This window comes from Pongo abelii, chromosome 8 (assembly GCF_028885655.2).
Source record: "Pongo abelii isolate AG06213 chromosome 8, NHGRI_mPonAbe1-v2.0_pri, whole genome shotgun sequence".
Taxonomy (NCBI): domain Eukaryota; kingdom Metazoa; phylum Chordata; class Mammalia; order Primates; family Hominidae; genus Pongo; species Pongo abelii.
The window spans coordinates 128126404-128135737 of record NC_071993.2 but is presented as its reverse complement, the minus strand read 5'-3'; the positions used below and the strand labels follow the sequence as shown (position 1 = coordinate 128135737).

The following is a 9334-nucleotide window of genomic DNA, read 5'->3' as shown; positions in this document are numbered from 1 at the left end:
CATCAAAAAGATCTCTAAGAAGTCTCTAAGGAAAGTGCTAAGGGATTGGTTAGATGCAAAGTTATAGGTTATCATCCTAGCAGTTTAGGAAGGAAATGGTCAGTGAGAATAGAAGTCTTGGGAAACTCCAGGTAATATTTGAGAAATACTCTGAATGACCCAGGAGGTTTGCATGATGGAGAAGGAAAGCTTGCCTGCTCAGGGGAGGGGAAAGGAGAGCAGGACCACAATTGCCATGGTTATAGATGTGCAGAAGACCTGAGTCTTTAGGAATCTTCTGAATGCCAATGATACTAATCCACCTTGGCTCAGGCAAAAGGAGAATTTATTCATGTAATTGAAAAGTTCAAGGGATAAATTGAGTTCAGGCATGGCTTGATCCAGGAGCTCCTAGAATGTCAAACAATATCTTTATCCCTCAGCACCTTCATTCCCCTTCGTATTGACTTCATTCTTGGACCACATATGGCAGATCAAGATGTGGCCAGCAGCTCCAGGGTCCAACGCTCTTCAGGATAGAGGCTGTGGAAAAAAGAATACATCTCCTTCTGTCAGCTTATAAATAAGTCCCAGGATTTATTCTAGTAGGACAAACTTGGGTTATGTGCCAATCCCTGAAGCAATAACTGTCACCAGAGATTGGAATTATGTAAATTGGCCGGCTTGAGTCAGCTCAGAGAGAAGGGGAGTAGTTGTTATTCAAAGGAGCTTGGAGTTCTATTCCCAGAAGAGGATGCGCTGGTGTCCCAAGGCCGCCTGCAGAGCATGGCCTCATGGGGACTCTAAACATAACGTGATCTTGCATGCTCTACTTGTAAGAGCCTGTTCAGAAAGGAGCAAAAGCCCACAATAAAGAGGTTCAGTTGAGCAAAGGCTCTTCAACAAACCCGGAGGAGCCTATTGTGCTCCAAGAGTTCCAGGCCAGGACAGTGACTTAGGAGGGCCACACCTACTTCAGCCAGTGCTCCCAGAGCCTGCCGAGGAGAAGCTGGTTGCCTTGTGCACAAATCCAAGCCTGGGGCTTGAGATGACTCAATTGTTCATGCTCTGGAGATGATTAGTCATCCAGAGACATAAGATGTAGAAACCCAGAAAAGTGGTTATTAGAGTTTCTGCCTGGTGTGTGGGTGGGCTGGGAAGTGAAACTGGGGTCCTTGCCATTTGCCATGGCTGAAGCGGCCACAATCTGAGCAGTGGAGGACACAGAGAAAGAAGATGACATGCCTTGGAGGTCCCGAGACCCAAGGCCCAGCAAAGAGGCTGAGGTCCAGCAAAGAAGGAGGCAGCCCCTTCAGGGGCCACTATGGGGCACACCCAGGAGTAGTCTGGGGGCCAGAAGTCCTAGTCCTGGGTGGTCCTGTCAGCTGCCAGCCTCCCTCATGGGAACTCCTTTAGCCCAGCAGGGACACGGGAGGAGAAGCGGATCAGAGAGGCTCACCCTCACTGCAGCTTCAAACAAATCTCCTGAAACACTGAAGCATTTTCATTCCGTTTGTTTTTCTGTTCTTCCCCATGGGCCAATTCCTGTATTCCACTGGAATTGAACAATGTAGAAATAAGAAGATAATGGAGGGAGACTTGCAATTAGTGGGGATAAAGGAAGAAGAACTAAAGGACTTGGAAGATAACCAGTTGCAGGCTTGAGAGGTACCTGTTTCCTCATCAGGTAATAAAAGGAATGTGTTGATTTTAACTGACATGGAGAAGGAAACAGAGCAAGCAGCTCAGGACTTCACTGGGGAACCGGATGGGCGGGGGAGTTCACCTTTTGAGCAGTAATACTTTTCACTTTATTTAAACCACTTTTTAAACTTTTACTAGTTACTATAAGTAATATTTAAACCACTTTGGACAGAAATATTTCAAAGTGTTTTATATAGTGCTGCGCCTCCTGAAACTTGGGATATCATAGAATTTTTAGTCTTTGAGTTGTCACTGTGAGCATCAGATATGACAATACCTTCTTGAATGTACAAAACGAGACATTCAGACAGCTCTAAGCTGGAATTGAATGATATGGAAATAAAATAATGGAGGAGGACATAATTATGCCCTAAGCTGGGCATAATTTTTGTTTTTTAAAGAAACAGGGAACACTCATAAAGTAGGAATAGGAGGGAACTTCCTCAACCTGAGAAAGGGTGCTGTGGTCTGAATGTGTCCCCCCGAAATTCATATGTTGAAACCCTAACCTGCAAGGGGATGGTGTTAGAAGGTGGGCATTTGGGGGATGATTAGGCTGTGAGGGTGAAGCCCTCATGAATGGGATTAGTGCCCTTATAGAAGAGGCTCGAGAGATCTCCCTTACTCATTTCACCATGTGAGGACACAGAGAAAAGATCACCCAGAAAGTGGGCCCTCACCAGACACTGAATCTGCCGGCACCTTAATCTTGGACCTCCTAGCTTCCAGAATTGTGAAAAATACATGTCTATTGTTCATAAACCACTCAGTTTATTATATTTTGTTACAGCGGCCTGAATGAACTAAGACAAAGGGCATCTGTAATAAGCCCATAGCCAAAAAGAGGTGAAAGACTGAATGCTTTCCCCCTAAAAATCAGGTACAAGAAAAAAAATGTTCATTTTTGGCACTTCTAATCAATATTGCACTGGAGGTTTTAGCCAGGAGAATTAGCCAGGAAAAAGAAATAAAAAGCATCCTGACTAGAAATGAAGACACAAAACTACCTCCATTTGCAGATAACATAATATTGTAGACTGTATAATCTTGTAGAAAATCCTAAGGAATCCACTAAAATATATTAGAACTACTAAATAAGTTCAGCAAGGTTGCAGAACACAAGATAATTATATAAAATCAATTATATTTCTATACAACAGCAAAGAATGATCTGAAAATGAAATTAAAACAATTCCATTTACAATAGTATAAAAAAGAATAAAATGCTTAGGAATTGATTTAAACAAAGTACTATAAGATATATACACTGAAAACTATAAAACATTGTTGAAGAATTTCAAAAGATTAAATATAAAGAATTTATGAATTGGAAGACTTAATATTGTTAAGATGGCAATACTTCCCCAAATGGTCTATGAATTCAATATTCAATACAAGTTCTATCAAAACTCCAGCTGCCTTTGTATGTGTATGTGCATGTGTAAATTGACAAGTGATTCCAAAGTATTTATGGAAATACAAAGGACCCAGAATAGCCAAAACAATCTTGAAAAATAAAAAGAATAAAGTTGGAGGATTCATGCAAAGATTTCAAAAACTACTATAAAGCTACAGTAAGCAAGACTGTGTGGTACTGGCATAAAGATAGACATATAGATTAATGGAACAGAATTGTGAGTCCAATAATACACCCATATATCTGTAGTCAATTGATTTTCAAGAAAAGTGCCAAGACCATTCAATGGGGGAAAGAACAGTCTTTTCAACAAATTATACTGAAACAACTATATATTCACATGCAAACAAATGAAGTTGGATCCCTGCCCCACACAGTATACAAAAATTAATTTAAAATAGATCATAGACCTAAATATAGAACTAAAACAACAAATCTTTTAGAAGGAAATATGTGTAAATCTTGATGACTTTAGGTTAGGCAATGACTTCTTAGATATGAAACCTAAAGCACAAGGAACAAAAAATATCCAGATAATCAAATTTAATCAAAATTTAAAACGTTTGTGCTTCAAAGTATGCGATTAAGAAAGTAAAAAGACAACCTACCCAATGAGAGAAAATATTTGCCAATCATCTATCTGATAAGGAAATTATATCCAGAATATATAAAGAACTCTTACAACTCAACAACAAAAAGACAGACAAACCAATTTAAAAATAGGCAAAAGGTCTGAATAGACATTTCTCTGATGAAGATATTCGAATAAACGATTAACACATGAAAGGATATTCAACATCATTGGTCATTAAGGAAATGCAAGTCAAAACCACAATGAAATATCACTTCACACCCATTAGAATAGCTATAATCAAAAAGGCAGACAATAACAAGTATTGACAAAGATGTGGAGGAACTGGACCACTCATAGATTGCTGGTGGGAATGTAATAGGGTGTCATGATCTTGGAAAGTAGTCTGGCAATTCCTTTAAAAGTTAAATATAGACTTACTATATGATCCAGCAATTTTATGCCAGGTACAGTATGCCCACGATAGTTGAAAATATTTGTCCATATGAAAATTCATACATGTCAATATTATGTATAATAGCCCAAAAGTCTATCAGCTGATGAATGGATAAAGCATGGTATATCCATACAATGGAATAGTAGCCTTAACAAGGAATGAAGTACTGATACTGATAAACATGGATGAACCTTAAAAGCATTATGCTAACTGAAAGAAGCCAGACCCAAAGGCCACATATTGTATGATTCCATTTACATAAAATGTCTAGAATGGGTTAGTCTATAGAGACAGGAAGTAGATTAATGATCACCTAGGGATGAGGGCTGTGGTAACATGGGGAGTGACTACCAATGCACATGAGCTTTCTTTTTAGGGTGATGAAAATGTTCTGGAGTTAGATAATGAGGATGGTTGCAAAATTTTGTAAATATACTGAACACTACTGCATTGTATACTTTAAAGTATGTGAATTATAAGGTATGTGAAATAGATCTCAATCAAGCCATTGAAGAAAAAGGTGGAAAAAAATAACTGAGGAAGTTTAAAATTTGGGCCACCAAGAGATATGGAGGCCAGTCAGAATTTTTCTGTTGTTCCTTTTTTCTCGATACAAAATGATATTACACTACAAATGGTATTATACGCTGGGTGCAGTGCCTCATGCCTGTAATCCCAGCACTTTGGGAGTCTGAGGCGGGCAGATCACCTGAGGTCAGGAGTCCGAGACCCGTCTGGCCAACAGGATGAAACCCTGTCTCTATTAAAAATACAAAAATTAACTGGGCATGGTAGAGCGTGCCTGTAATCCCAACTACTCAGGAGGCTGAGGCAGGGGAATCACTTGAACTCGGGAGGTGGAGGTTGCAATGAGCCAAGATCATGCCACTGCACTCAAGCCTGGGCAACAGAGTGACTTTGTCTTGAAAAAAAAAAAACAAAAAAAAACACAGATATTATACATTCTCTAAATGTTGCTACACTAGCTTTAGCCCTCTAACTGATAAGTGTATGGTGATCAGTTTCTGAATGGATCATGAATTATTTTTTCACGTGTCTGACCAGCACTGAACACTTCCCTCTACCCTTTCAATGTTTGGTTGGTTACTTCAGGAGGCTCCCAGGGAGAACTGTTTCTTGCCTTTTTCAGCTTCTAGCAGCCACCTCTATTCCTTGGCACATGACTCCTTCCTCCATCTTCAAAGCCAGTAGAATAGCATCTTCCAATCTCCCACCATCTATCCCAGAATTCTGCCACCATACTGCCTTTTCTTCTTCTATAGTCATCTCTCTTCCCCCTCCTCATATTTATAAGTATTTTATAAGAATCCTTGTGATTACATTTAGAGCCCACCTAGATAATCCAAGATAATCTCCCCATCTCAAAATCCTTACCTTAATCACATCTGCAAAACCCCTTTTGTAATGTAAGATATTAATAACAACTACAAGTTGTTCCAGAGTATAACCCTGAAAATCTATGAGAGTCATTATTCAGGTACCCACAGAGGTGATGACATCCAGTTGTAAGACTAAACCCCACTGGAGCCCTGTGGAATGAGTGAGTCCCTCTCTGAACTTTAGTTGCAATACTACAACCAGCTGGCATTACCTCTGGACAAAAGTTTTCCTAGGAATTTTGCTTGCACTATTGTTCTGTTTGTCGCAATCACATGAAATTCATTTTTGTGTGGCAGGTGCACACAGACATTGCCTGGATCTTTTCGAAACCAGTGGTGGATGGCCAAGATTCATTTCCACTTATTTCCCATGCAAAAGGCAAAGTTGTCAGCTGTTTGGTGAATATTTCAGAGCTCTGGCCTAGAAGAATCTCCTGGAACCCTGGCTGCCTGGGTAAGCCACAGTTGCACTGCTTCTCCACCCAGTGACTCCAGCTGCTGTCCCTTGATCTCTGATGCTTACCCTGTGCTGATTTTCTCTTGCCTCACTCACTTTCTGCTGTCCACACATCTCGATGAGCTGGCTGTGCCTGCCTCTGTGAGGTCCCCACGTTCCTCAAGTTTGCACCTTTTATTGTGCTGTCAGGACAGGGAAGCAGCTCGTACCACTGTGGGGAAAGTAGAAACAGATAAGCCTTACTGAGGGCTCAGGGAAAGGGCCTCTCCTCTTCTCTCCTTGCATATTGTGAGTATACTTTGATATTTCTCTTTTGACACCTGAGATGTTTTGCAGACTTACTTCCACATTTTCTGTAACATCACGGATACACGAGGTTGCCAGATTGCTGGATTCTGAATAACTGAAGCATCCCAGCATCAATCATCCTCTAAGTGAACCCAATGCCCCGAGGCCTGCTTCTGTTTTCAGCTTGTTCTGGCTACAGAGGTAATAAGTCTCCTACGGCCTCATCATTAGCAAGATCATTCTGAGCCAGGAAAAGAGAGAGAAGAAGGGAATGGGAAGAGTTCTGTAGAATTTGATCCTCACTTTTCTTAAGCTCTTTGCTCTGAACAAAACTAAAGCAGATGTTTTGCCATCTTTGTCATCTGTTGTGGCTCCAGATGACACATCTCAGAGGTTCCTGTGACATTTTCATGTTTGCAGAGCTCCTGCCTCCCATTGCCTGTCAAGGTCCTTCCACAGCAACACCCCTGGGCAGCAGCACACACTTCTGCAACCACCATCCAAATTGGTGTGTCCAAGACTTCATGGTCGGAACTCATTGCTGCAAATTTCCAAACCGTTTCCACAGTAACTATCATCATAACAGCTGCCATCTCTGGAGTGCCCAGCATTGGGCTGAGGGTTAACCACTTATTGTCTCTTCTACATGTGAAAATAACCTTATGAAGAGGTTAGTAATATTCCTATTTTAAAGATCAAAAAACTGAGGCTCAGAGAGGTTACCTTGTCAAGAATCCTGGTTATTGAGTGGCAGAACTGGGATATGAATACACCTCTGTCTGGTTTCAAAGCTCATGCTCTAATATAAGCTGTATATTTGGGTGAGACTGCTTCTTGGGACCAAGGGTAATTCTGGAGAGGGGCTCAGCAGAGGCTACAGTATTTACCTCTTGCAGCAGTTAGGGGAAGCAGCTATTACATACTATTTCATGCCCAGCAGGTGTAATCCTGCCATTTGTATGTAAACATGGGGAGGTTTGCCATCCTAAATCTAGAACCCATGATTGCCTTCATTAGACTGCCTTTGCCAGCCCGGCATACCTACTCAGAAGACATATCTGAGCTGACAGTGAACTGAATTTTGATCAGGACTTTATTTATTATCTGGGTCTTATATTCACCCCCTCTAATGGAATGTTCATTCATGTTTCAGGTCCCCAGGTATCAATGTCAGCAACAATCCGTGTCCAACATCTTCAAAATGTTTGGGCATTTACCCTCCCCAGAGTCCAGTTACCCAAGGAAATGGCTGCAGGTCCCTTTGGATGAAGGCCTGGGAGATTAGCTTCTTCTTCAGTCGGTCTTGCCCTCAGCTTCCTGATGAGCCATCCTTGATTTATTTTAGTTGTAGAGGTTGAGCAATAACACTTTGTTGGCTGCCTGTTTTTCCCCTCGAATGCAAATTTCTTTTTACCATTTCCATAGCTCTCTGTGGGTTAGATCCCACTAGCTGTCACACCCACTTTGCTGCCCCTTATGATAATTACATTATGATGACTACAAACACCTTGCATTGAACAGTAAGTGCTACCTCTATCAGTCCCATTGTTACTAGGGAGCCCAGGCCTATATCATCTACCTTTGGATATCCTGTAATAGTCTTGACCTTCAGAGAAGAGCACCCGCTGAGCTTCTTCATGACACTTGCCCTCTCACCGGCGTATTCTTCTTGCTTTGGCAAATACAGCATTCTTCTAGGCCCTCTTGTAAAAAAAAAAACCTATCAGCTGTTCGGTTCTCTGGCCTTGTATGGTATATCCACTCTAGCTTGCCTATTTTCTGAGCCTTTCATCCCTTCCTTCCCCATCCTCCATGATCTGACATCTCCATTTGACTTGGCATCACATTTTCTAAGCATCCAACTCCTGGGGTCCTTACCAGGATGTTAAATGTTGCATCAAAGGAGAGTGCTTCCATAGCAATACATTTTCCCCATCCAGCTTTGCATTTCATCCCACTTTGTCCAGCACTCTCTCTATTCCCTCCTGCACATGTGCTTGTGGCACTTGCAGGACGTGTTGGCTGGGTCCCACAGCTCTCTGGGCTATAGTTCATTTCTTCCCTTAGCAGGTTTACACTTTTCTGGCTAGATTATGTTGTGGCTTGACCTTACTTATGGGTCTGGTGGCCAAGAGTAGATTTTTGAGGGGAGAAGGAGGGAGTTGTCATGCATTGTCTTGCAAAGCAGAACCTCATCATCCTCTTCACGCAAAAGTAGGCATTAGCCTTTAAGGAGAAGAGTAGGATACTATTCCAGGCCTAGAGAATTCCAGAGGATGCTGGGAACTTGAGAACTTGAGATGTTTTAATATATCAACCCAAATGTCCCCATCCCACTCTTTCCTAATCATAGAACTGACTTTGGCCTAGCCGACCTGCCAGGACTAAACTTCAATGTTGCTTTCAGCATTTCTACTCCTATAATTAAACCTGGGGCCTGCTTCTCAGCTGTATCTGCCCTGCAGTTGCAGAGGATAATAGTCTTTTCATAGGCTTCATATAAAAGCCAAGAGGTCCTCTGGTATGTATACCTTGCCTTATATTGGTGTTTAATCACTTAATCTTTTATTAAATTTATCCAATGAATTAACAGCTTCTAGCAACAACCATCTGATTCCATAGTTCATATAATTACTTTTTCCCCCAAAACTCTTAAACACCTGAGATCTCACATCTGCCAGAGCAGTTTCTTCCCAGGTATCATGTCCTAGTCCACCACCAGTGAAAATTTTAACAAGTGAATCATAACTGCAAGTGCCTTCCACCAGTGATTAGGTCTTCATTGCAGCAGCTAGCAGATGACAGCTCCAACATGCTGCTGGGACCAACGTTCATAGGTCAAGTCCCCCAGCAAACAGACTGTGTGCAGGAGGCTTCCTAGGAGTGGTCTCAGGACCAGCCCCTGTGAGGGGTGAGGGAAGCAGAAGTGGGCAGGGAGAATAAACTATGATCCAGTTGCAACAGCAGACTCAGCCAATCCTGTGGGGAGCTCTGGAACTGGACTCTTTCCAGTTGAGGCAAGAGGGCTGGAACCCTGTGCCCCTTCATCAATGAGTAATAG

At 41.9% G+C, this 9334-nt stretch overlaps 1 long non-coding RNA gene across 1 annotated transcript; it reads right to left on the bottom strand.

Annotated features, from left to right (window-relative positions):
- Positions 1-430: 430 nt before the first annotated feature.
- LOC129048373 (uncharacterized) lies at positions 431-6818 on the bottom strand. Its single transcript, XR_008510672.2, has 3 exons — positions 6328-6818; positions 6052-6196; positions 431-522 (listed from the first exon to the last, which is right to left on the bottom strand). It is a non-coding gene; the product is annotated as an uncharacterized LOC129048373 (long non-coding RNA).
- Positions 6819-9334: the final 2516 nt, after the last annotated feature.